Raw genomic sequence first — 25,508 nt, forward strand, 5'->3', positions numbered from 1 at the left:
AACCCTGCATACTTCTTTTATAATCAGAAAAACAAAACTTTATAAAGAAATGTAGTCATTTGACATTGTTCCCCTGCGTACGTTCACAGAGTACTTTGAGGGCCACTTACCCAGTACTAGTTGTTGGACTTGTAGACATGGAAATAGGAACTCCAGGTGGTTTTATTATTATGAATGGTAATGTGATGTTCAGTACTGGGTAAAACATGTTCAGAAGTATAGTCCATGTGCATTCCCAATTCTTCACCCAGGTGGCTGGAAAGGTGTAAGTTTCTTATAAGATTGGAGGCTCAATTGGTATGTGATCCTGAAAAATGTGTCCCTGTAATTATAAATTGGCATACACACAATTTTTGCAACTTTACCTGAAAGTAAGGTTTTATGAAAAAATACACATGTGTGCTGAAATATGTACACATGTACTGAAACATGCTTCAATTTTTACAAAAGATTTTGGGCCTATTTTTGTTTAAAAAGTGGAAACAAAACTAATCATGACTGTGATATGTGGAGATGAACATGAAAATGAATTGGGTTCTATAAGGAGGGAAAATTATCTTTTTAATTAAGTAATTAGTTAATTAATTTATTTTTGGCTGTCTTGGGTCTTTGTTGCTGCCCTCGGGCTTTTCTCTAGTTGTGATGAGCAGCCTTCTCATTATGGTGGCTTCTCTTGTTGTCCCCTGCATTGGCAGGCGGATTCTTAACCACTGCGCCACCAGGGAAGCCCAAGGAGGGGAAATTCTTTATAACACATATATAAGCAGAGTATTGAGCCTACCTTGCTGATTATTAGACCAGTAAAGTTGCAAATAAAAACCAACTTCATAATGATTGTTTTTCAAAGTAATAAATATTAAAAAAAACTTTTTTTGGCTTGAAAGAAGTCTGTGTGCCAAAATACTTGTTAATACATAGTATGATTTTTCTAATAGTTTATGCATAGTCTATAAATAAAACATAAATAAAATATAAGCATTTTAATTTTAGGATAGTTTAAAATTTTATCCGTAATTCATATGCAGACATATAATGAGTTGCTTCTGTATTTTGCTTTTTCTGCATCTGAGCTACTCTGTGTATAATATTGATTAATTTCAGTCTTGCTTGTCAGGATTTGTTGATTATTCTTTGCATTTCCTGTCTAAGACTGAGGAACTTTGTGTGTTCCATTTGTTTTTGCTTGTTTAAATAAATGAATAGGAAAAGAAAGCAGTGTGTAACAAATCACAAATCACTTCCACATCTAGGATTATTAACATGTCTTCTCGTTTGAAGAACTATACATTTCTGTGGAAATAAATTTGAGAATATCAAACAGTTTCTATAATTACCTAAAAAAATAAAGAGACTGTGGGTCTCACTTAACCCCTCCAAAAAAAAGTTTCCAGAAATAAATATGATAGAATCAGAGAAAGTAATTAAACAGAACAAAATAACCTTTACTCAAGCATTGTACCCTGTCTTTACTGTTCTATCCAAAGAGAGTTAGCAGATTAGCACTAGCAGATTCTGTTTGAGATGGTTGAGTTAAGGCGACAGAGACTGGTAGGCATTTCTCTGCTGAGTGTCTGTGGGTTGGTGGATGCTGGTGGGGCAGGGGCTGAGGTGGGACTGTGGAGAGAGGGTTTGCCACTGAAGTTTGCATTTGGCTGCAGCTCATCTCTCAGCCTTGCAGGCCAGAGATGCACTTTTTCCATAGAACCAGGGGTTATCCATTGCTGAGAAAACACTAATAATAAAACTATAACTCATCAATCAGAATGTCAGGTTATTAATTTACACTGGGGAACTTAGCTCTAAGGAAGACCAGAGTGCCAATAGTTACTGGTAAATGCTTCTTGTTCCTAGTGGGAAAGTCACCTTTAGCATGGTTATTTCCTAGGACGGGACTGCGGATCTCTGGTTTATGAGAATTCCCCTTGGAAACATGACACTGTTCATGTTTTTTATTCTAGAAGGTTTGAAGAGTGCCCATAACATGCTGAAGAGGGTGGGATTATTGGGGGGAGGGTTCAAAAGGGACTGCCCTTGCATCCCCTCCCTGAGCTTATAATAAAGCTACTACATTAACAAATGATTCCAGCGGCAAGTGATAAATGCTTTAAAATACAGAAAGTCCTGAGAACTTTGCCCTCCAGAGAGGTCATAGCTAAATGTATTGCTCAAATACCATCACCCTCTTCACATGGATTTCTGGTAATATTCTGTCTTCCTTTTCTTCCTGACTTCTCTTTTTATGTTTAACTTTTTTCATGTGTTTATGTTGATAGTAAGCTAACTATTATGAACTTTAGTACAATATAAAAAATATACCTAGAAAAGAAAATAAGAACGGATGTTTAAAAGAATGTTTTGCTATCTTTCTCCTGTGGGCGTGAATTCCAGAGGGAAGGAGGGAGGGATAGGATAAAGCCTGTTTTGGAGCTGGATGCCAGGTGTGGAGCAATGTTGTGTTCTGGAAACAACACGTGGAACAGATAGCCTAGCCTTTGTAGTGAGAAGAGGGAAGGGGGTGGTGGGACGTTTTTAAGAGATAAGACAGACAAGGTTGGGTGTGGGGAATGAAAAACGGAAATGTCTTCAGAATTAGGCTGGGGAAGATGAACATTATTTCTTGGCACTGAAAGTTTTTAAAAGGGTTTTAGCCAGCGACTACTGTGAATAGATTAAACATGATTTTGATAACAGTGTATCAGATGGGGGCAAACTGGACACAGGAGACATTTAAGAGGCTGTTGGAAAAGTCCTGGTTACAGACGTTGAAGATTTCTTAGGACAGTGGTGGTGGAAAGGAAAGGTGATTGAAGAGAAAATGAAAAGCTGTAATTGTCAGGATTAGTCAGTGACTGATGGTGGCAGGTGTGAACAAAGGGCATGAACAGTCCTTAACGTTGTGAATCCGGGAAACTGGAAAGATTGTGAATGCTGTTCTTTTTTGTTTTTTAAAAAAATTTTTTGGAGTATAGTTGATTTACAGTATTAGGTTAGTTTCAGGTATATAGTTTCAGGTGTACAGCAAAGTGAATCAGTTTTATCTATCTATCTATCTATCTATCTATCTATATATGTCTATATATATAGGTATATATATATATATGTCTCCACTCTTTTTCAGATTCTTTTCCCATATGTGTTATTACAGAATTTTGAGTAGAGTTCCCTGTGCTATACAGTAGGTCCTTATTATCTATTTTATATATAGTGTGTATATGTTAATCCCAATCTCCTAATTTATCACTTCCCCCCACCTTTCCCCTTTGGTAACCATAAATTTGATTTTGAGATATGTGAGTCTGTTTCTGTTTTGTAAACAAGTTCATTTGTATCATTTTTAAACTTAGATTCCACATATAAGTGATATTATATGATATTTGTCTTTCTCTGATTTACTTCACTTACTGTGATAATCTCTAGGTCCATCATGTTGCTGCAAATGGCATTATTTTGTTCTTTTTCTGTGGCTGAGTAATATTCTATTGTTTATGTGTACAACATCTTCTTTATCTATTCCTCTGTTGATGGACATTTAGGTTGCTTCCATGTCTTGGCTATTGTAAATAGTGCTGCAGTGAACATTGGGGTGCATGTATCTTTTTGGATTATGGTTTTCTCTGGATATATGCCCAGGGGTGGGATTGCTGGATCATATGGTAGTTCTATATTTAGTTTTTTAAGGAACCTCCATACTCTTCTCCATAATGGCTGTACCAATTTACATTCCCACCAACAGTGTAGGAGGGTTCCCTTTTCTCCACACTCTCTCTAACATTTATGGTTTGTAGATTTTTTGATGATGGCCATTCTGACCAGTGTGAGGTGATCCCTCATTGTAGTTTTGATTTGCATTTCTCTAATAATTAGCGATGTTGAGCAGCTTTTCATATGCTTTTTGGCCATCTACGTCTTCTTTGGAGAAATGTCTATTTAGATCTTCCACCTGTTTTTTGATTAGGTTGTTTGTTTTTTTGCTATTAAGCTGCATGGGTTGTTTGTATATTTTGGAGGTTAATCCCTTGTCGGTTCTTTGAGAGAAAGAGCCTCAGAAGAGCAGTTTTTGTTTGTTTTAGGTTCTGAGCAAGGAAGGGAGGATGAAGTATGGGTTTGATTTGGGCATATTTGTGTGTGTTGCCTTCACAATCTCATGTGATTTTTGTTTGCTTGAAGGCACCCAGTTTCATTCGTTCACAAAAATATTAGTATCAGGGTTAGATTTGCTCGCCATGTTCCCTTGCTCTGTATGTACATGGCTTTTTAGAATCAGAAGCCTCCTGTGTTCAGTCTACAACTGCAAACACAGAAAGGTTGTAGCCTTGGCCATTTTAATAAGCACAAAGGCTGTCACCCTATTTCAGATTAGACTTTAAATAGGGTCCTCAATCTTACAGGGCAGACAACTTCGTACTCCTGGTGCTGATCTTACCAAGGAAATAGACCGATTAGAGTCAGTACAGACCGCAGCTTCTGGGTGACTCTCTGAGAATCCCTGCCATGATAGACTGTCATAACCCCATCACATTTTAAAACTACAAGGGCAAGATTCTTTTTCTTGAAACAAGTGAATGCTGGATCATTAAAAATTATTTTATCAGTTGAGATGATCTAGATAGTCTAGAGCAGTTAATCTTGTGAAATTATCAGGTTGGGTTCCACTTTGATATTTTTCTTGGGTTATTCCAGATGCTTATAATGATTTGTTTATATATATATATATAAATGGTTTGTCTCTGTATATAATATATAACATATATAATTTATACATTATATTTATTATATTTATATAATATATAATTGCATGTATGTCATTTATATATATAATTAACATATATAAGCATATATTTCTATTGAATATAATTTATATATAATTACACATATATAAATTAGGCTACACACTCTAGGTCAAGTTTCTATAACTGCAGTGTGATTTCTGGTCTTTGCCCACTTGGTAGAGATTCCCACCTGGTAAAATTTTCATCACTCCCAGTATTCTTCTAAACTTGTCCTTATATATCATAGTGGGTTTTGGGGGGAATTCTTTTGTTTCTCTATGTGTTCCTTTTCCTAGAAAACATTGCTGCTGTTACAGGGTTGGAGGGAAATTGAAGGTAGAGCCGAATTTATGAAATCCCTAACAAATGGTCCTCATTATGCTTTTGCTTAGTCACTACCCTGATGGGGAGCTAAGTTCCCTTCCACGCCATTTCACGTCTCCCTCCCTCCCCTCTCCTCCTCTCTTTTTGGAGAAGTCCAGAACCTTGTACAGTAGTTTAGATGTGGTCTAACTGGAACAAAGCAGAGTGTGACTGTCACCTTTTTGTACCAAAATAATTTATGCGTCTTTTTTTTTTTTTTACAGCGTATACTTGCCCAAACACCAGTCCTAAACCTAAACCTTATCAAAATGTGGGTGATCAGGAGGAAGCTGTGTGATTCTGTCACAGACCTACCTACACACCGCTCATCTAGATAGGAAGACCCTTAACACATACTAAGACTGAATTTTTTTTTTTTGTCAATAAAATAATCTATATATTTAATTTTTGGTCAGCGACAACTTTGAAGACCATCACATGAGTTAACATGAAGCTCTATCTGTGTTGTATGCTTGATACTTTGAACCCTCTCCTGTTGTTTGATTCAGATGAAAACAAGGAAAAAAGCCAACATTTTTGCTGTATTAAGTATCTTTTGGTGATTTATGTATGGCTAGAATAGTGGAAAGTGGGAGGAAGAAACACTGTATATAAAACTTGGTCAGTTTTTAGGGAATTAAGTAGTTCCATTTACCTACATGGTCTTCATTCAAAATAGATCTTTAACACAATAGAAATCTGAAGCAAGTTTAATAATGCCTAAGGTTCTCCTTAGTACAAAACCATAGCTAGAATCACTGTTGTATACCTGAAACTAACACAACATTATAAATCAGTTATGCTCCAATATAAAATAAAAATTTAAAAAAACTAACTTGTCTAGCTAAAAAAGGAAAAACAACACACATAGGTAGGAAAAGAACCAGTACGGCAATATGACATGATTTTGTACATAATACTTAATACAAATATTAAAACAATTTGACAGATTTATAACTATCACCCCATATAGGTCTAAAATATAGCTGGCAAAGGAAGGCTGGAGATTTGATGCACCAAATTATGGGTGTTTTTGAAAATATTATCCACATAAGATGGTACTGTCAGTGGTGAAATGAACTTTTCATCCTAGGCCTGCTCTTTGAGATGGCAGAAACAATGGCCCTTTGTCTTCTACAAAGGTGATTATCACAGGGTAGGTTTTTTCAAACTCTAACCTGCCCTTGTTTCTGATACGTTCTCTCTAGGGAGAATTCCCCACATCTTGAATCAATGCTGTAGTGAGCCACAGTTACTGATGTGTGTGTCACATCTATCAGGTATGTTGAAGTGAGAAAAAAAAAGGTTTGCAAATCACAGCTCTATAGACTTAATCCAAGAAGGGCATGAACCTAATTTGTGGACCAAGTGAGCATTTACTTTCCTGTACAAAGTTCCTGTTAGGAGAGATTTAAATAAATATAGTTTAGAGGAAGGGCCTTTTTCAGGAGTTTCATTTGACATCAGTGAAATATTCTTGCAAGAGGCAATGTTTGCCTTGATTTTTACAGGTCATTTGGTTTTACTTTTGACTTTAATTACTGGTTTTCTAACCTTGAACGGCAGACTATTTTCATAATTTTTTCCCTATAAAGTTATGCTTCATTATTTATTTTCTATAGTTTATGAGTTCATGCTTGTAACTTACAGGGAAATCATAAAAAATGGGGCAGAGAGTAGCTAGAACATTGAATGTTCTAAAAGGATATCTCTTCATTAGAGATGGTATGAATTACTTTTTCATGAGTTGGAATAAATAATAAACCTCTTTGTGCCACTTTGGGCAATAAATGAAGGTTTACTTTATTTAACATTGGAATGAAATGGACCACTAAAGAGTTGCACCTGAAGTATTTTAACCTAATTTAGTTAAATATTGATTTGTGTAATATATGAGCTCTCAGAAAAGCACTTTGATTGTGTAGAATTCTACATATTCCTCCAGAAGTGCCAAATTCTATAATTATAATTTTCATGGAAGAAATACTTCTAAATATAAACATATCAGAACTTGAGTCAGTTATTCTGCTTACTCTGGGTTTCCAAAGTTTTAAATAGAGTATTGCATTGGTTATCAACGGGGGCTAATTTTGCCCCCAGGGGACATTTGGCCAAATCTGAGGGTATTTTTAGTTTCTAGGACCTTGAGGAGGGTGGTGCTACCAAGGTGCACGTAGTAGGCAGGGTCCAGGAATGTTGTTAAACATCCTACAATACACGGGACAGACCCCCAAACAAAGAATTATCTAACCCAAAATGTCAGTAGTGCCCAGATTGAGAAAAACTTTAGAGTACTGTGCATTTATTTTTATTAATACTCCATATGGACAGGAGGATGAAATAAATGGAAGTTGAATTTTAATTTTTTTTTATTCTAAGTGTGAAAATAGCCAGATAGCAAGATCTATTGATGGAGGGATTCAAGTACAGTACAGTGATTAAGATGCAGGATTTGTTGTCATATTTGTGTTCCAATATTTACTTCAGCCACTTATTAGCTGTCTGACCTTAAATATTTATAAGTAATCATAAAATGATTAATCCTTCTGAGACTGAATATACTCATTTGTAAAATATGGATAATAAAATCTACCTTACAGGCTTGATCTGGTAAATGAAATGCTATTTGTAACCTGGAAGATATGACACATTTAATAAATGGTAGCCACTGTTATGTTTAGAAAGTAATTTGGGATTGGTAGTGTGGTATTTGTATGGTTTTATAGCGAATGAGATAGTAGAGATATTATCAATAGAGCTGATTTTTGGGGAATGAATCATAAGGATTTCTCTTCAATTTAATGAAGCAATGTAGTCTTTAAATATATGAATCCCTGTCTATATATCTCTATCTCTGTGTATCTGAAGAACTAGAAAAGAATACTTGACAACCTGAAAGATCTATGATAATGCAATCTTCAAGACAAGAAACAAACATTTAAAAATGCCAAATTAATAACACAAGTTACCAGTGGGATTTATTCAAAAGAAAAAAGGATCTTTTCTCTTTTTAAAAAAAATTTACATTCTTCTATTAAATAATTTTTTCAAAAAGCCTATACTCTTTTTGTAATTAAGAAAGCAAGCATTGCAAACATTTTAACAGAACCCTCAGAGTTTCCCAATATAAATGTTGAAAAATATACTTGTTAAAACATACCTCTTCTAATTTACAGAGTTTCCCATTTTGCTAATTTATCTCTGTTAGTTGGTTTCCCCCTGTAGTCACCTTTCTAAAAGTGGTGAAGCTGTAGGACCCATTAAAATTTTACTGGCGTGATAAAGCTGGTCATATTGATGCCTTTATCTTCTGTTTTGGCATGTGGTGCTGTCAGTGAAGCCCGTGAAATTTGGTCTGGGTGGTGAGTAAAAGAGAGGACAGGAGAATTTATAACTTGAATCTCTAAAGCCAGGATGCTTTCCTTTCCTGATCTTCTTCAGCAGTTTATTAAGGTCTTGAATAAAATACATAGGAAGCATATTTATTAAATTTCTGGTTTTCTGAAACTGGAAGGTATAGATCATAGTTTCAGTGATTGGATATAAATATCAAGCTGTGCTAGATTTAGACAGTGGGAAAAAAAATAAGAATATTAAATTTAACAGGAGAAATTAAGTTCCTATAAATTTGGTTTTAGAAATAATTATATAATTTTGTGATGAGGGAGTTTAGACCATTATCTAATTCCTGTTTAAATAAAGAATAAATACTAAGGGTTGAGTGGCTCTAAGTTCAGTGAGTTGTCTGCCTCTTACGAGCTGTCTTGTGAGATGTGGTTTTGGTAGCATAATTTCCAGAATTCTCCTCCTGCATTTGTAGCATTTTGACCAGTTCTGCTTGCTGTAGTTTAAAAGGAATATTGACTACTATAAAGTGGTCAGAAAGCCTAGAATTATTCAAATCCCTGCCCTGCCATGTATTAACTGTCTGGCTTTGGGTAAATTATAATGCTGAATCTCTAAAGTTTAGGTTTTGTTATATAAAAATAATGTAAAAAGAAACTACCCCATAGAGGTGTTTTAGGAATTGACTGAGAGAGAATTGCGTACGGGGTATTCATTTTAAAGATGGCCTGTAAACTGTACTCATTAATTCAAAATGATTAAAATAGGCAATTCAGTGAAAAGGAGTCATCAGCGCATTTTCTTAAACGCCAACAAAGCTAATTTTAACACTTCTGGAAAAGATGAGGTTTCAAATGAATGCCAGTGAAGGAATGTTGTTCACAAGCGTATTGATTAAATATGGGGAGGTCTAGAACAAGTAGAGGATTTGGTGAATACTTATGGAACTTTAATCAAATCTTTAATTCATTCTATAGAAACTTCCTGATATCCATTTGTCTGTGAGAATGCCCATTTTTTCAGGAGTGCCGGCCATCTCTATCCAATTCTAACAACTTTTTTTTTTTTTTTTTTTGACCAGAGCAGAAGCTCTGACGTCTCTTTCTAAATGAGTAATTACTAAGGCTAAACCAAATTAGAAGGAAGCAGGAAAATACCTGGTAGCCTATGGGTAAAGAAGGGGGGGAGCCTGGGAGAAGGAACTTAGTTTTATTCTGGAGGAGCCCACTTGCAAAACCTTTACTGTTATTTCACTTTTTTTTTTTTTTTTACTGTTAGTGATACTATGGTAATAAAAATACCTTATTTTATTTTCTTAATTTAGACATCTCAGGTGCCTTACTCTGTGTCATCAGTTGATTTGTTTATGTCTACCTCCAATACTTTTATTCTGATAATCCTGCCAATACTGTTTTGAAAATCTGTACTGAGTCTCTGAGTTCTAAAAAGCCTAATGTTTTTGTAAAAGAAGAAAGAGGGCCATCTAAAGAACTGTACTTACTTTGTACTCTAGGTTTCTCTGCATTCCCTAAAATGATGTAGGCTGCTAAATGCCTTTTCTTTTAGTGGTCTTCATTCCAAGTCTGTGAGGGAACAATGATTCTTAAATGCATAAATTAAGGGAATGAAAGTAGACATGTGGACAAGTTTGTTTAGCATCAAAGATTGGACATATTATCCTGGAACCCAAACTTTTCTTTACTCATTCATTCCTAGAGCTCCAGTATCTCTAAGAAGTTTCAGTGCTAGCTAGAGGAAGATTTTATTGTATTTTGAAAAATTTTGGTGACATAGACATCACATAAATTTACCATTTTAAATATTTTTAATTGTACAGTCAGTGGCATTAAGTACATTCACGTTGTTGTGCAGCCATCACCGCCATCCATCTCCAGACTTTTTTATCTTCCCAAACTGGAACTCTCTATGCATTAAATAATAACTCTTCCCTATTCCCATCTCTCCCTAGCCCCCGTGGTAACCAGCATTTTTCTTTCTGTGTCTACGAATTTGACTACTCTAGGTACCTCATATAAGTGGAATCATAGAGTATTTGTGTGTGTCTTTTTTTTTTTTTGGATTGGCCTATCCCACTGAGCCTATAGTCTTCAATATTCATCTAATGTTGTAGAATGTGTCAGAATTTCATTCTTTTTTAAGGCTAAATAATATTTCCTTTCATGTGTAGATAGCATTTTGCTTATCCATTGCTAGATAGCTGGACTGCTTACACTTTTTGGCTATTATAAATAATGCTACTATGAACATGGGTGTACAGATAAGAAGATTTTTATGTGACTTAAAAAATGGTAGTAACATAAACCTTTTATGTAAAACCATCAAGCTGACAAAGGAGCTACAGCAAATGCGGGTGACCTAACTGCATTTATTTAACGAGGACACTTTCCCCAAACTGATCCTAATCAGTCATCTCCTCATGGAATGATGAAAGATTATAGGAAGAGAATAAAATGCATACATGGGACAGTTTTAGCACAGTAATTAGAACCTGTAAACGTGGGGTTAAAATTGAAATTTTATTGCTTGGCTGGTCATTACATATAGGATTCAGACTATTTTAATAGTTGATTCAAAAAGCTGCAAAATACTATGATTTTAGTTGTTTTCCACTATAGAAGCAAAGAAACCTCTCTTAATAAATAAAACTATGGACAGAAATAGCACATTTGTTTCAAGAGCATTCAGTGCTTTTCTTTTCTCTATTGTTTTCCAACAGGAGGAGATAAATTACATTTTTCATCTATAAAACCAGTATACCAGTATTCTGAGTTCATAACTGTTGTAAAGATGGCTTCACCATATTTGGCACTCCTTTTACAAATATTCTTTGAAGGCTGCTTTAAACACTCAATGGTGTATTCATCTTAATTTTCAGTCTTGTCATTCCAAATGAGGGAAAATTTTTGTTTAACAATGATTGAATTGGACAAAGGGAAGAGCACATTCATTGTCTAGTTTAAAAGCTTTGTCAGAATCCTCCACTTGCCTTGTCTGTACAATTCTCCCTGAGTCCCATCATGTTCACTTCTGCTTTGAGACATTCATCAGTAGATACTTTGAACACTGATCCTTTCTCTGTCCCAAACACAAGTGAAATCAAGAGCAAGCTTGTAGGTATCATTTTACCTTCTGGAGAACTGTTTCTGTGTTCTGTCATGTGTCTGCCTGAACTCTGTTTTTAAAATAAGGAGCAGGTACCTTGAACCAGGGAGATACTGGAGAATGTCTCCTGATATCTGAAGGAGAGGGACAGCCAGATGCTAACGAATGTGGAGGATGGTAGCTGAGTTCTGGTATAAAAGCTCATTGACTCCTTAAAATTGTTAATATCTTAATCCCCAGTTTTGTTTCTTTTACTGGTTTGCTGTCTTCCCTATTATTAATTTCCCCCCAGTATGCTAAGCATTTTTCAGATATCACAACTCATTCTCATTACAGCATTAGAGATACCTATTATTGTTCCTGTCTGAAGCTCATGGAGGTTAAGTAACTTACCCAAGATTTTACCGTTTATCAGATGCAGAGCCTGGATTTGAGTCCACTTCTGTCTGGCTCTGAAGGCTTCCTGTTTCCATTGCACTAGACAGCAAAGGCATCACCGGAATTTCCAGGGTATAACTTTCTTCAAAGTGATAATCATTATGTCAAGCCCTTCCCTTCCTTTTCTACTCTTGCTGTCCTAGTTTATGGGCACAGCATACTTGAATGGACTATTGTGGGAGCTTCTGAACTGATTTTCCCACCCCTTGCTTTCTGAATGTTCATTCATCCCTTGCACTGTTGCACTGTATCTTCCCCATGGTCAACTCTACTCATGACAGTAGTTTTGTCGAATGCTAATGTAAAAATCACATCAATCCTTTGATAAAAAGCAGTTTGTAATTCTTAGTTGCCTTTCAAATAAAGTGAACACCTCTAAATTTGGCATTCATGACCGTCTCTCATCTGCTCTTCCTACCCTTCAGCCTTTTCAAACTGCTTGCTTCCTTTGTCACATCAATTTTCTAGCTTATTTGAATTGCCTACAGCATGATCTTGCGTGCTCTCACGCCCCCTCCCGCCCTGCCACCTTCTCTCTCCCTCTCTCTCCTTCTCTTCCCATATGTATATAGGTCTCTATTTTTTCTTTTTTCATTAGAGACATCAATGGTTTAATGGATAGGGGGAATCTCTATTTTTTGATTCTATTCCTATTATCACATTATGCCCATCTCTCTAACCTGATCTTCAATTGATGTAAATGAAAAATTTACCCATCTTCTACCTGCTTCCTGATGCATTTTCTGATGATCCCAGTTGAAAGTTCTTTCTCCTTCTTCCTGAGTCTCCATAGCACTGTACCAATTACTTTCTAATGGCACTTATATTTTCCACCTTGGATTGTAAATATTTTTATAAGTGAGATTGAGGTCCTTGGCATGGGAGGGATGTCAGTGTATAATTGAGCCCGCTTGTCCTGTGTGCCACAGTGTTTATCGTAGAGCCATGGAGAGGGTCAACAAATGAGAGAGTATCATAAGTTACACGTAGGCAGTGCTTGGAAATTTAGAGAAGTGTACATTTTCCTTATTAAATTTGACAACAATAGGGTGGAATTTGGTGGTTATCTGCATTTTATGGATGGCATTTGGAAGTTTACAGAGATAGGCTCAGGAAGTGTCTATGGAGCTTTGCGTCAGTACTACTCTTGGGAGAGTGGCAAGATGGGAGTCTGAGTTAAGCAGTTTGGAGCTAAAAGGACCTCCAGGGCAACTGAATTCAGGGTTTCTGGACCCTGTTTGTGCCTTGGACTCACCTTCAGGAAATTAAAGATAGTTATTCACCAAGCAAGCCCCATCTCCAAAGATTCTGATCTGATGGTCTGAGTTGGTACCCAGACATTGGTATTTTTATTTTTAAATGTGATGACTTTGACAAATATTTCATCATTCCAAATTTATGGAAGAAATTTATGATAGAGATTAATAATTTCTATTATAAACACATTAAACATTTTTGACCCAACCATTCATAGTTGGCCTGTTTTTCTTTTTATAAAATGGACATTCCATTTTCCCTTTATTTCTACAGTATTATCAAAAATTAAGTATTTTCTTTTTTTATTGAAGTATAGTTGATTTACAATATTGTGTTAGTTTCAGGTGTACAGCAAAAAGTGATTCAGTTATGTATATGTATATATATTTTTTCTGATTATATTCTATTGTAGGTTATTACAAGATATTAAATATAGTTCCCTGTGCTATACAGTAAATCCTTGTTGCTTATCTATTTTATGTATAGTTGTTTGTATCTGTTAATCCCACATTCCTAATTTGTCTCTCCCTTCCTTTCCCCTTTGATAACGGTTAAGTTTGTTTTCTATGTCTAAGTCTATTTCTGTTTTGTATATAGATTCATTTGTATTATTTTTTAGATTCCACAGGTAAATGATATCATATAGTATTTGTCTTTGTCTGACTTACTTCACTAAGTATAATATTCTCTAGGTCCATCCATGTTGCTGCAAATGGCATTATTTCCTCTTTTTATGGTTGAGTAATATTCCACTGTATTTCTATAACACATCTTCCTAAACCAGTTGTCTGTGATGGGTGCTTGGGTTATTTCCATGTCTTGGCTATTGTAAATAGTGCTGCTGTGAACATTGGGGTGCATGTATCTTTTCGAATTAGAGATCTTGTTTTTTCTGGATATAAAAATTAAGTATTTTCTGATGCTGACTTGAAAAATAGGTCTATGTCCTAGTTGTAAGAGAATAACTCTTCAGAGGCACAGATTTACGTTGATATGATCCTAACTCTGAGCTATCAGAGTTAAGCACTTTATAATGTGACACTCTGGGTCAGCACATTTTTGGGGAAATACAAGCTTTAAATATTATATTTAAAGCTCCAAAAAGGAAAAATGTTTTATATATTAATGCAAATTATTTGTTGAAAGAAAGTTATATAGGAATAGAGAGATAACATGTAACTCCTACTCATTGTAGAGTAGTGGCTTATTTTTCTCTCTTCTTAAGGAATGCCATCACATGGATTTTTATCGTTGCTGTAAAGTGGGAACCAAATTTATTTATTTCATTTTCTTAGTGTGTGGGTGTGTATATAGCACACACTGACTTTAATTAAAATTTTTCTCGCAAGCTCAAGGTCTTCATTATCAACTTGAATTATCTTAAAATGCAGCAGTACAATAACATCCTCAGAGACCATTAAAATGTTTATAGAGATATTTTCTTGATGGTCAATGTCTTAACCTGCCATGCTTCCATATTGTTATGGGTGCCTCTTTAAACTTTTATTCCCTCCCTGATAGTTAGCTATCCTAAGTGTTTAACAGATATCTTTGATTCTGCTGCAAGGAAGAACTGTAAGTTTGCAGGGAGAGCACTTAACCACGCTTGTTAACTTGATGGCCTTATTTATTCACAATTGTAGTCAGTGAGCTCTAGATGGAGGCCTGAGGGTGAACAGACATCTTTCCCTTGTAGGGCAGAGTTTAGGATCTGTGACCACAGTTGTACTTACCATTCAGGGGCCTTTTCTCCATTACAGCTGAATTTACAGCTGTGTTATGAGTGGAAGAGTTTGTTGGAGTTGTTTCCTTAAGGAAATGAAGACACAACATCAGAATGCTCAAAATGATAGTTCTGTGATAAAGAAGGAAATTAGAAGTATGACAACCTAAATTTTGTCTTTTTTTATGAGACAAAATATCACTTGTCATTTTTATTTCAGGGCTATTTCAAATCTGAGCTTTAAATAACAACAAAAAAAGTGAGGACTATCAATTCTAATAATTTTTTATTTACATTTTTTGGGATAATCAGAAATTTAATCTCAATTGTATAAATATGTAGCTGTTTTTAGATATATCTATTTCAAGAGAGAGACCAGATACATGGTAGGCACTCTAATTTTTATTTTCATTTTCTAACTCTGAAATTTAATAATTTAGTCAAAGTTCAATATTTAGCTTTCTACTTGAACTCCCTAATGTACTATTTCCTTTCAAAGGCTTTTCCTGGAATTTCTCCCTTTTTGGCAGGTAAGTTTGCATATCTAACATGACATCATTTGGCTGGATTCCTGCAAAAGAATAATTTAAGAGACAGAAAAATGTAGGGTGGCTGAGCATTCTAGTGGTAGAATTTTGGGAGAAACTAAACTAGAGAAATCGTATGCCATATTAATAGGAATATGTGTTATTTTCTTAAACTCCAGTGATAATTTAGTAACAATTTTGTTTCTTTTAATAAGTTCATTAGGTTTATTACTTTGTTTCAGAGGGGAAATATTTTCTCCCCCACTTTTACTGAGTTAACTTTTGGCAAAAGTGACTTAATTATAATTTTGGAGCTTCATCCTGCTTCAAACTAATTGGGTCCTGGACTTAATAAAATCACACTTAGGTAGGAAGCCATATAATTGTACATACAGAACAGGAATGAGACAACTTGGGTGATTTCCAAGTTAAAAATATAATACTGTAGTTTCCTTGAGGTAGGAACCACATCTCTTAATTTTTTCTTTATCCTGAATTGAACTTAATAAAGTACTACATGCATGATAGACACTCATTACATAGTTTTTATCGATTTATTGGTTACAAAATAAATGTATTGAAATGTACTGTTTGTCTTACGGAGAAATACTAATTTGGCTTGACTAGTATTTCTTTAATGGAAATCTCCATGCTTAAAGGTTTAACTCTTTGACCTGTCAACCTCAGATCACCTTATTTGTGTATATCTAAATTATTTTCCTTAAGAGGCATGGTTCATATGCCTTGAGCTGTTGACTACCTGCCAAGCACCATTGCTCATCCACATCCGTGCAGCCTATACATTTTTTTGCAGGGGGGGTGGGTGGGTGTTGGAAACTAGCACATACATCCTTTCTGAAGAATATGTATTTGTCTACTGGTTAATGCCTGACGAAGAATTGCTAATGGGTTCCTCCTACTTGCTGATTCACAAAGTTTTTGTTTTTTTGTTTTGTTGTTTGTTTGTTTTTTTTGCGGTACGCGGGCCTCTCACTGTTGCGGCCTCTCCCGTTGCGGAGCACAGGCTCCGGACGTGCAGGCTCAGTGGCCATGGCTCACGGGCCCAGCCACTCCGCGGCATGTGGGATCCTCCCGGACCGGGGCACGAACCTGTGTCCCCTGCATCGGCAGGCAGACTCTCAACCACTGCACCACCAGGGAAGCCCATCACAGACAAAGTTTTCTGCTGGCTTCCTTCCTCTCTTTCCCCAACACTTCTTCTTATTCTGACAAACTTGTATTCGGAGGATGAATATACAGTTAGGTTTTCTGTGTAAAGCTTTGAATTTGGAGCGAAGGAGAGAGAGAAGTGATCGAGGAAATGGGAGAGGAGAAATAGGAAGTATGACCCGGGCTCCTTAGACCACGACTTCTTCTTAATCCTTCCTTTGTCTCTGCAGGAATTTTCTCTCCATCTTTGTTACATCATTTTTCGTTGATTCTCTCACGGGAGGGTCTACTTCTGGGGTTGTCCAGGCCTCGCTCGCTCTCTTTGTGTGCACTATGGTCAGTGTCCACGCCGTTTCCTGGGAGCCCGCCAGCTTCCTTCCGACCTTTATCCTCTGCCAGCCCTCAGGATGACCTAATTTCTAGCCTGCACTTCCTAAAAGCCTGTTCATCCTTCATGCCCTATTTCCAGACCCACCTCTTTCCCCAAACCTCCTAAACCTATGCAGCTCATTCTCATTTACTGGAACTCGCCTTCCTAGCCCCTCACACTTCAGCATTTCCTTGCTCTGTTGTGTGGTCTTATTTCCCTGACCACGTCATAGACATCCTGTCTTAAGCATCTTCTCTGCCCTACTGGTGTCAGGAGTTAACGCTGTTATAACACAAGGTTTGAGGTCAAGGCAGTTGCTGATCGCCGTCTGTGTGACATAGGGGAAGTTGTTTAGCAACTCTGAGCCTTTTTCATCTGTGGCGTGGGGATTGCAGGTCCTACTTCATAAGGTTATTATTTAGTTTTAAGATAATTTGCTTACAGTATCTACCAAAGTGCCAAGTGTCTAGCAGACACTTAATCTTGTTTCCTTTTTTTGTACATGGCTAGGCTCAGAATACGTATTCACTGACAGCTTTTTTTTTGGCAACTAAGTAATTATACTCCAGTTAAATGGCTGGATTTTTAGAAAGGCAGTAGAGGCAGGAGATAGGATTAGTTTGTATTCTTTTTTTTTTTTTTTCGGTATGCGGGCCTCTCACTGTTGTGGCCTCTCCCGTTGTGGAGCACAGGCTCCGGACGCGCGGGCTCAGCGGTCATGGCTCACAGGCCCAGCTGCTCCGCGGCATGTGGGATCTTCCCGGACCGGGGCACTAACCCGTGTTCCCTGCATCGGCAGGCGGACTCTCAACCACTGCACCACCAGGGAAGCCCTACTTTGTATGCTTAATCTGCAAAGGTAGTAGGTATTCTTAGTCTATAAATGTAGTAGCTCTAAATCTAGCAAGATGAGGTCTTTTGTTATGTCCTGTACCTGGTTGCCAAGGTTCCCAGGTAAAGAAAGGGGTTGGCAGTGTTATTGGGCCTAATTTGTTAGATTGGATACATGCAGGAAGATATTTCTGCACTCCCCCGTTCCTTACAACTCAAAGACTCTGTTGCTCGGAATTAAATTTTTAATTGCTTTTGGAGTACTTAAGTTTAGAGTTTTAGTTTTTGTAAAATTACAGTTGTTTAAAAATTGCTTCCATGTGATTTCCATGTGTCTAGCATTATATCTACATTCTTAGTAACTATTCAATACATGAAGGAAAGCAAATAGTAAATATAAAAAAATAGTTTAATTTTTTGTGGAATTTCAGTGTTTCTGACTCCTCTGGTACTGAAGTACAGTATAATGTATTTTCTTACGAGTAAAACTTGATTAGAAAAATCACATGTATAACTTAATACTTTAGAAATCTATAAAACAGTAGGGAATGACATTTAAAAAATTAAACATGTGTATCTGTGTCCCTTTATAAAATACTGGTATAGCACCTATATACCTTAAGTGAAAACTGATATTATAGTTAAAAAATTGATATTCTTAATGATGTTGTATTACTGTGGTATTTACACTGTTGTTTGGCTTTATAGATGTGAGAAAACTCTCATTATTAATAATAATTATTAATTATTTCCACATTTTTCTTTGTGGAAAATTGGCTCAAGCTGATTTTAATTTGCAGATAGCTTTTGTTAAAGAGTTGCTTTTCATGAGGGTCATTTTTCTTATTTCAAAGATTAAATGGATTTATAAATAACTATTTTAAAGTAGCATCTGTTCTTATTTTTCTCCTATTTAGAATTTTCTTTTGAAATATGCCATTTTTGTTTGTTTGTTTGTTTTAGAGGGATTTTATTTAGACAACTAAAAACAATTAGATGTTCAGAAGCAGTGTGCAATGAAAGAGAAATCAAACCAGTTACTTTATCATGTATTCCCCCTTTTCTTTATAACTAAAGCAAAAAAAAATGGCTTTCTGCTTTAAGGGAAAAGTCAGAAAAATAGGCCAATATATTTTCCCTCTTCATAATAACATAAACAGCTACAAGAAATCTACCTGTAATAAGAGAAATTGGATGTTGGTTTGCACATATTCAGTAAAAAGACAACTGACTATCGTACTACAAGAGCATAACTCCATCTGCCTTCAGCTGGTCAACTCCTGTGTTTTCACTTATAGGTATCACCAAGTTGGTTAGTTCCAGCACTGGAGCTAATTCATATTCCTCATTATTTACTGCTCATGTTTGCCTTAAGCAGAGAGTAACTCTGGAGGCTGATGCTTTTCTCTGTTTGTTTTAGTCCATAAGTTGTGTACATCTGCCTGATGCTCAGGCCTTAACTTCAGGAGTTGAACTAGAGATGGAATCTCAATTCTCTGAAGCAGTTTCTTTTAGCTCCTCTTCCGCTGTCTCTGGAAAACTGATCTTCGGCTTTGCCAGCTCACCACTATCTTCTTCAGGAAGCACACATTTCCAAAGGCCATATGTTTTTCCTACCACAGTCTGCCATAGTCTCAATGTTCCATCTTCAGAACCACTAGCATAGAGTTCTCCATCAGGACTAAACCTCACACAGTGAATGGGACCAAAGTGTCCTTTGTAGGATTCTAATTCTTCTCCACTATTATAATCATACTTACAAAGTTTAAAATCTTCACCCCCTGCAACAAGAAATTCTTTCTCAGGATGAAGAGATGCAGAATTGATGGTTGCAGGAGCTTCAAAAGACTTAATTGGGTCCAAACTTACTGCACTATGAAAAGCAATAGATCATCCATAAGTTATTACCAATACCTCTCCCTCAGGAATATGTTCCATACTGCTAACAGACATATTAAAATTTAGAGATTTCACTTCTGTCATAGTAGCATGATCCCAAAGGCTGAAGAAAAAAAAAGAGAGGACAATAAGGAGGTATTTACTCATTTAAGAAAAACGCTTACAGCTTAAATTACATCTGCAGATTAACCAGTGAAATAACCACAATTGTAAAACAACCTCTACTCCAACTCATAAATTACAGATGATACTAAGAAATTTTGGGATCCTATAAAACATCAAATTATTTGGTAGCTTGTTGGTGAAATCAAAATTAATACTTTAAATATACTTCCCAAATGATTCAGCAAAACTGTGCTATTAAGACACTCCTAATCTAATCAATTTCAGCGTTGCTCTAAATAATGGTTCTTACACTTGATTTTTGTGAGTCTGATAGTTATCTTTCCACAGAAAAATACATTAGGTGTCAGCTCACAAAACTGTGTATAGAATTTCAGGGGTTTACTGGACACCCTATGGCCAGACTGCCCACTGACCCGGGTTAAGAGTATCTGCTTATAAAGGTGTCAGTAGTCTTAATTGTCTTGTGAATTCTGCTCTATGTTTATAACAGTAAATGGATAGCTTCAGAAAAATCTCACCCCTGCGCAGCCAAAGCTGTAATGTTCAGACACGATTCTTCCTACATAGTAGTTATAAAAAACTTTCAAATATAAGCTCTAAGGTCAAATATTTTTCAAACTTTAAATTATTAAAGAAAAATTACTTACCAAACAGTTTTATCATCAGCTGAAAGGATCTGTTTATGCTTACTGCACCATAGAGCCTTTTTAATACTAGAGGTATGACCACTGATTTCCTTAGGTTCTGCTTCAGGTTTGTTCAAGTCATATATGCGTAACAGTGTATCCTGTCCCCCGGTTAACAAGTAATTACTATCCTGCGTAAAATCCACAGTCTTGACAATGTGTTTATGAGCCAGGGTCCTCCATTCATCTCCTGAGACAGCATCCTACACATCTGCAGCTGCTGTAGCTGCTTTGGTGGCGTCCTTATTTAATGTTGCACCCCAAACAGCACCCTTATGACCTCAAAATGTCCCAGTCCAGTCTCTTGTATCTCCCTGGAGTAGCGTAGGTTTACCATCTTTGCAAGCGCTGATCAGGAAATAGCCGTAAGGCGTGATGCCACTGAAGGCCAGATCCACTACGGGCCGCGTGTGGCCCGAGCAAGTGAGCGGCGTCTGCCTCATTGCCATGGCGGCTGCGAGCCGGGCGATCTGGCGGGGGAGCCGAGGGTCTTCTGGTCTTTTCCCGCCTCCGTGGCACCGCCTCCGCCTCCTCAAGGACTCTGGGGTTGGGCCGGGAAACGGGAAAAGGCCAATCCGGTGGCCCCGAGGTCAGAAAGGGGTTAGGGACGGGCCAGGGAGTCTGCGATGGACGACCGACTGCCGTCGAGGAAGGGAAAGGGAGGGAAGGAGGAGAGTAGGGGAGGGGGAGAACCGCAGAACCCGCGACCACGACCCACACCGTCCACACCGGTACCGGCCTAAAATATGCCATGTTTTTATTCTGTAAGATATACAAATAAGTTTTAAAGGAAGATATATAGTCCTGAATGATTATATAATTTATTACTATTCTTTTTCTTATCACAATATTAATTTCATTAAATACATTTCTCATTGTACATTTAGAAAAGAGTTTTCTAAATGCCACAAAAAAATTAAAATCTGTGATAATGTTAATTATTGTACATATCTAATTTCTGCTGCATAATTTCTCAAAGTGGAGTGATGAATCCATTGAGAGTGAGGACTCTGGAAAGTTCTAAAAATGTGACATATTTTCTTTCCTTCTTCCTTTCTCCCTTTCCTCTCTCCCTTCTTCCTTGTCCCCTCTCCCTCCCCCCTTCCTCTGTCCCTTTCTCCTTCTGGAAATGGAACATTTGTTTCTTATGAAATCCTATGTAAATCCAATGAGTGATAGATTAAAACAAACCAACCAGATCCAACCACTGAAGGATGTGGGGACCCAGAGCACCAGCCTTTTTCTCATCATTTGAAGTCTAAATGGTTGTTACGTTTATAAGTCAATTACCCAGCTTGAAGCCACAAGCAACATTCTACCTCGAATAATTTATACTTTTAAAAAATTGATTTACAGTGTTGTGTTAAGTTCTGCTTAACAGCAAAGTGATCCAATTATACATATAAATATATATATATATATTTAAAAAATATTCTTTTCCATTATGGTTTATCTCAGGATATTGAATATAGTTCCCTGTAGGACCTTGTTGTTTATTCATTCTATATGTAATAGTTTGCATCTGCTAACACCAAACTCCCAGTCCATCCCTGCCCCCAGCAATCACAAGTCTATATCTGAGTCTGTTTCTATTTCGTAGATAGGTTCATTTGTGTCATATTTTAGATTCTACTTAAAAGTGATATCATGTGGTATTTGTCTTTCTCTTTCTGACTCAGTAATATTCCATTGTGTATATGTGCCATATCATTTTTATCCATTCATCTTTCATAGACATTTAGGTGGTTTCCATGTCTTGGCTATTGTGAATAGTGCTGCAGTGAGCATTGGGGAGCCTGTATATTTTCGAATTATTGCTTTGTCCAGATATATGCCCAGGAGTGGGATTGCTGGATCATGTGGTAAATCTATTTTTAGTTTTTTGAGGAGCCTCCATACTGTTTTCCATAGTGGCTGTGCCAATGTACATTCCCACCAACAGTGTAGGAGGGCTCCCTTTTCTCTACACCCACTCCAGTATGTTATCTGTAGGCTTTTTGATGATGGCCATTCTGACCGGTGTGAGCTGGTACTTCATTGTAGTTTTGATTTTCATTTCTCTAATAATTAGCAATGTTAAGCATCTTTTAATGTGCCTCTTGGCCATCTATATGTCGTCTTTTCAGAAATGTTTATTTAGGTCTTCTGCCCATCTTTCCAATTGGGTTGTTTGTTTTTTGTTGTTGAGTTGTATGAGCTGTTTGTATATTTTGGAAATTAAGCCCTCGTAGGTCACTTCGTTTGCAAATATTTTCTCCCATTCTGTAGGTTGTCTTTTCTTTTCTTTCTTTCTTTTTTTTCTTTTTGTTTGATTTCCTTTACTGTGTAAAAGCTTGCAAGTTTGATTAGGTCCCATTTGTTTATTTTTAGTTTTATTTCTATTGCCTTGAGAGACTGACCTAAGAAAACATTGGTACCATTTATGTCAGAGAATGTTTTGCCTATGATCTCTTCTAGGAGTTTTATGGTGTCATATCTTATATTTAAGTCTTTAAGCCACTTTGAGTTTATTTTTGTGTATGGTGTGACTATGTCTTTTAACTTCATTGATTTACATGTGGCTGTCCAGTTTTCCCAGCACCACTTGCTGAAGAGACTGTACTGTTTCCATTGTATTTTCTTACCTATTGTCGAAGATTAATTGACCATAGGTGTGTGGGTTTATTTCTGGGCTCTTTATTCTGTTCCATTGATCCATATGTCTGTTTTTCTGCCAGTACCACACTGTTTTGATTACTGTAGCTTTGTATTATTGTCTGAAGTCTGGGAGGGTTATGCCTCCTGCTTTATTCTTTTTCCTCAGGATTGCTTTGGCAATTTTGGGTCTTTTATGGTTCCATGCATATCTGAGGATTATTTGTTCTAGTTCTGTGAAAAATAGTTTATAATTTAAAAAAATTCTCTATTTCACCAACTGTGGTCACTTCTACAGCTCTTCCTAGAAAATGTTGTTTGTCAGATTTGAATATATTTACTATTACTAGCTTTCTTACTTAAAGATGAACCAGATCTCTTTTCCTTAAAAAATGCTTACCAACAGTTTTAATGCAATAGATGGAATATGTTTTCTTTTTGGAAATTATCAAGATCGCAAAACCTTTAATAGATGGGAAAAGTGTTCATATTTGGTTATGATGAATGCTTCCAAAATGAGGTCACTGAATCCAAAATAGTAAACTTATGAATTATTATAGTTGGAAATCATCAGAGAGGCCAGATAAATTTCTTCAAAACAATGATTATTCCTATAGTAGTTTTGTGACAAATGTTTATTTAGCCACTACTTGAATACCTTGAATGAAAGAAAGCATGCCACATTCAAATCAATACAAAGAGATGGGTGTAATAGAAAGAGAAGGGAAAAAAATGGTAGGTGATAGATATTTAATTAGTTTGGTTATGGTAGTCATTTCACAATGTATATATATATATATCAAGACATCGCGTTGTGTACCTTAAATATATACAATTTTTATTACTCAATCATATGTTCGTAAAGCTGGGGAAGAAAAAAAAAGAAAGAGAAGGGCTTTGAATCCAAAGGAACATTGGTGCAAATTGTGGGCAAATTAGTGAATTTCTTAGTTTTGGTTTTCCATCTATTAAATGAAAAATTAAATCCCAGCTCTGCAGGTTTGTTGAGTGATAACGTAAACTGATTATGTCTAATACAAAACATTTAATAGAACATTGCTATAGGATGGTTATTTTGAGTCAAAAACTGCCCTGTTGTAACTTTGACCCCTTTTTCTTAATATTTATTTACTATTATTTGTGATAAAGTTAAATAGTGAAAGACCATTGTCATTTGCCTCTTAGGACTCTCAAGTCTTCTCCCCTGACTAAAGGTGTCCATATAATTCAATTGTCCTGTTACCATCTTTCCTCTTCCCTGAGATGCAGTGGTACTTGATGCCTACTGGGGTATCAGGCTACACTTACAGTAGCCATCCTCTGGAAGCCACACTTCTTTGGCATGACCCTGTTATCTTGACTGTACTCGATTGGGCTCAAGCTGGGCAATGAAATTCTGATCCAGTAATTTGGTATTGGGACCAAATGTAAGTTAAGTCAGTCTTTTCCAAAATGCAAAAGCCCCTTTCCAAAACCCCTAAGGGCTAAGGAGGAGAGAAAAATCAGTTTGTGGAAAGAATGAAGCAGATACAGAGAGTGCGGGAAAGGGAGAGAGATCTGAATCTCCTCGGGGCTTTCTTGACTCTGATTCTCCTTCTTCCCTGAGGCTGCACTGTGTTCCTGCCCCCCATTCTGTGAATAACCCTGCCCTAAGCTATATCGAGTTAGTTTCTGTTATTGCATCCATGGTTTTTCATCAAAAGTCACTGTTCTCTACGTTTGCGTCTTTATTCCTGTCCTGCACCTAGGTTCTTCAGAACCTTTTTTTTTTTTTTTTTTTTTACATTCCATATATATGTGTTAGCATACAGTATTTGTTTTTCTCTTTCTGACTTACATCACTCTGTATGACAGACTCTGGGTCCATCTACCTCACTATAAATAACTCAATTTCAAGAATGGACTGGAGGACACAGGGAGGGGGAAGGGTAAGCTGGGATGAAGTGAGAGAGTGGCATGGACATATATACACTACCAAATGTAAAATAGATAGCTAGTGGGAAGCAGCTGCATAGCACAGGGAGATCAGCTTGGTGCTTTGTGACCACCTAGAGGCGTGGGATAGGGAGAGTGGGAGGGAGACGCAAGAGGGAGGAGATATGGGGATATATGTATACGTATAGCTGATTCACTTTGTTATAAAGCAGAAACTCACACACCGTTGTAAAGCAACTATACTCCAATAAAGATGTTAAAAAAAGAAAAAGACACTGTTCATTGTAAGACCACCCTAATTCAAAGATATCA

General features: G+C 36.6%; 1 protein-coding gene and 1 pseudogene across 2 annotated transcripts in view; one reads left to right on the plus strand and one right to left on the minus strand.

The window, feature by feature from the left end:
* Positions 1-25,508, plus strand: part of PDE3A (phosphodiesterase 3A) — a 314,910-nt gene that overhangs the window by 15,982 nt on the left and 273,420 nt on the right. The gene's annotated exons all lie outside the window — the stretch shown is intronic.
* LOC308625688 (serine-threonine kinase receptor-associated protein-like) lies at positions 18,879-21,152 on the minus strand (annotated as a pseudogene). Its single transcript, XR_014017906.1, has 2 exons — positions 20,589-21,152; positions 18,879-19,918 (listed from the first exon to the last, which is right to left on the minus strand). The product of XR_014017906.1 is annotated as a serine-threonine kinase receptor-associated protein-like (transcript).

Source organism: Mesoplodon bidens (genome assembly GCF_964165515.1).
Source record: "Mesoplodon bidens genome assembly, chromosome: 11".
In the NCBI taxonomy this organism is placed as follows: Eukaryota; Metazoa; Chordata; class Mammalia; order Artiodactyla; family Ziphiidae; genus Mesoplodon; species Mesoplodon bidens.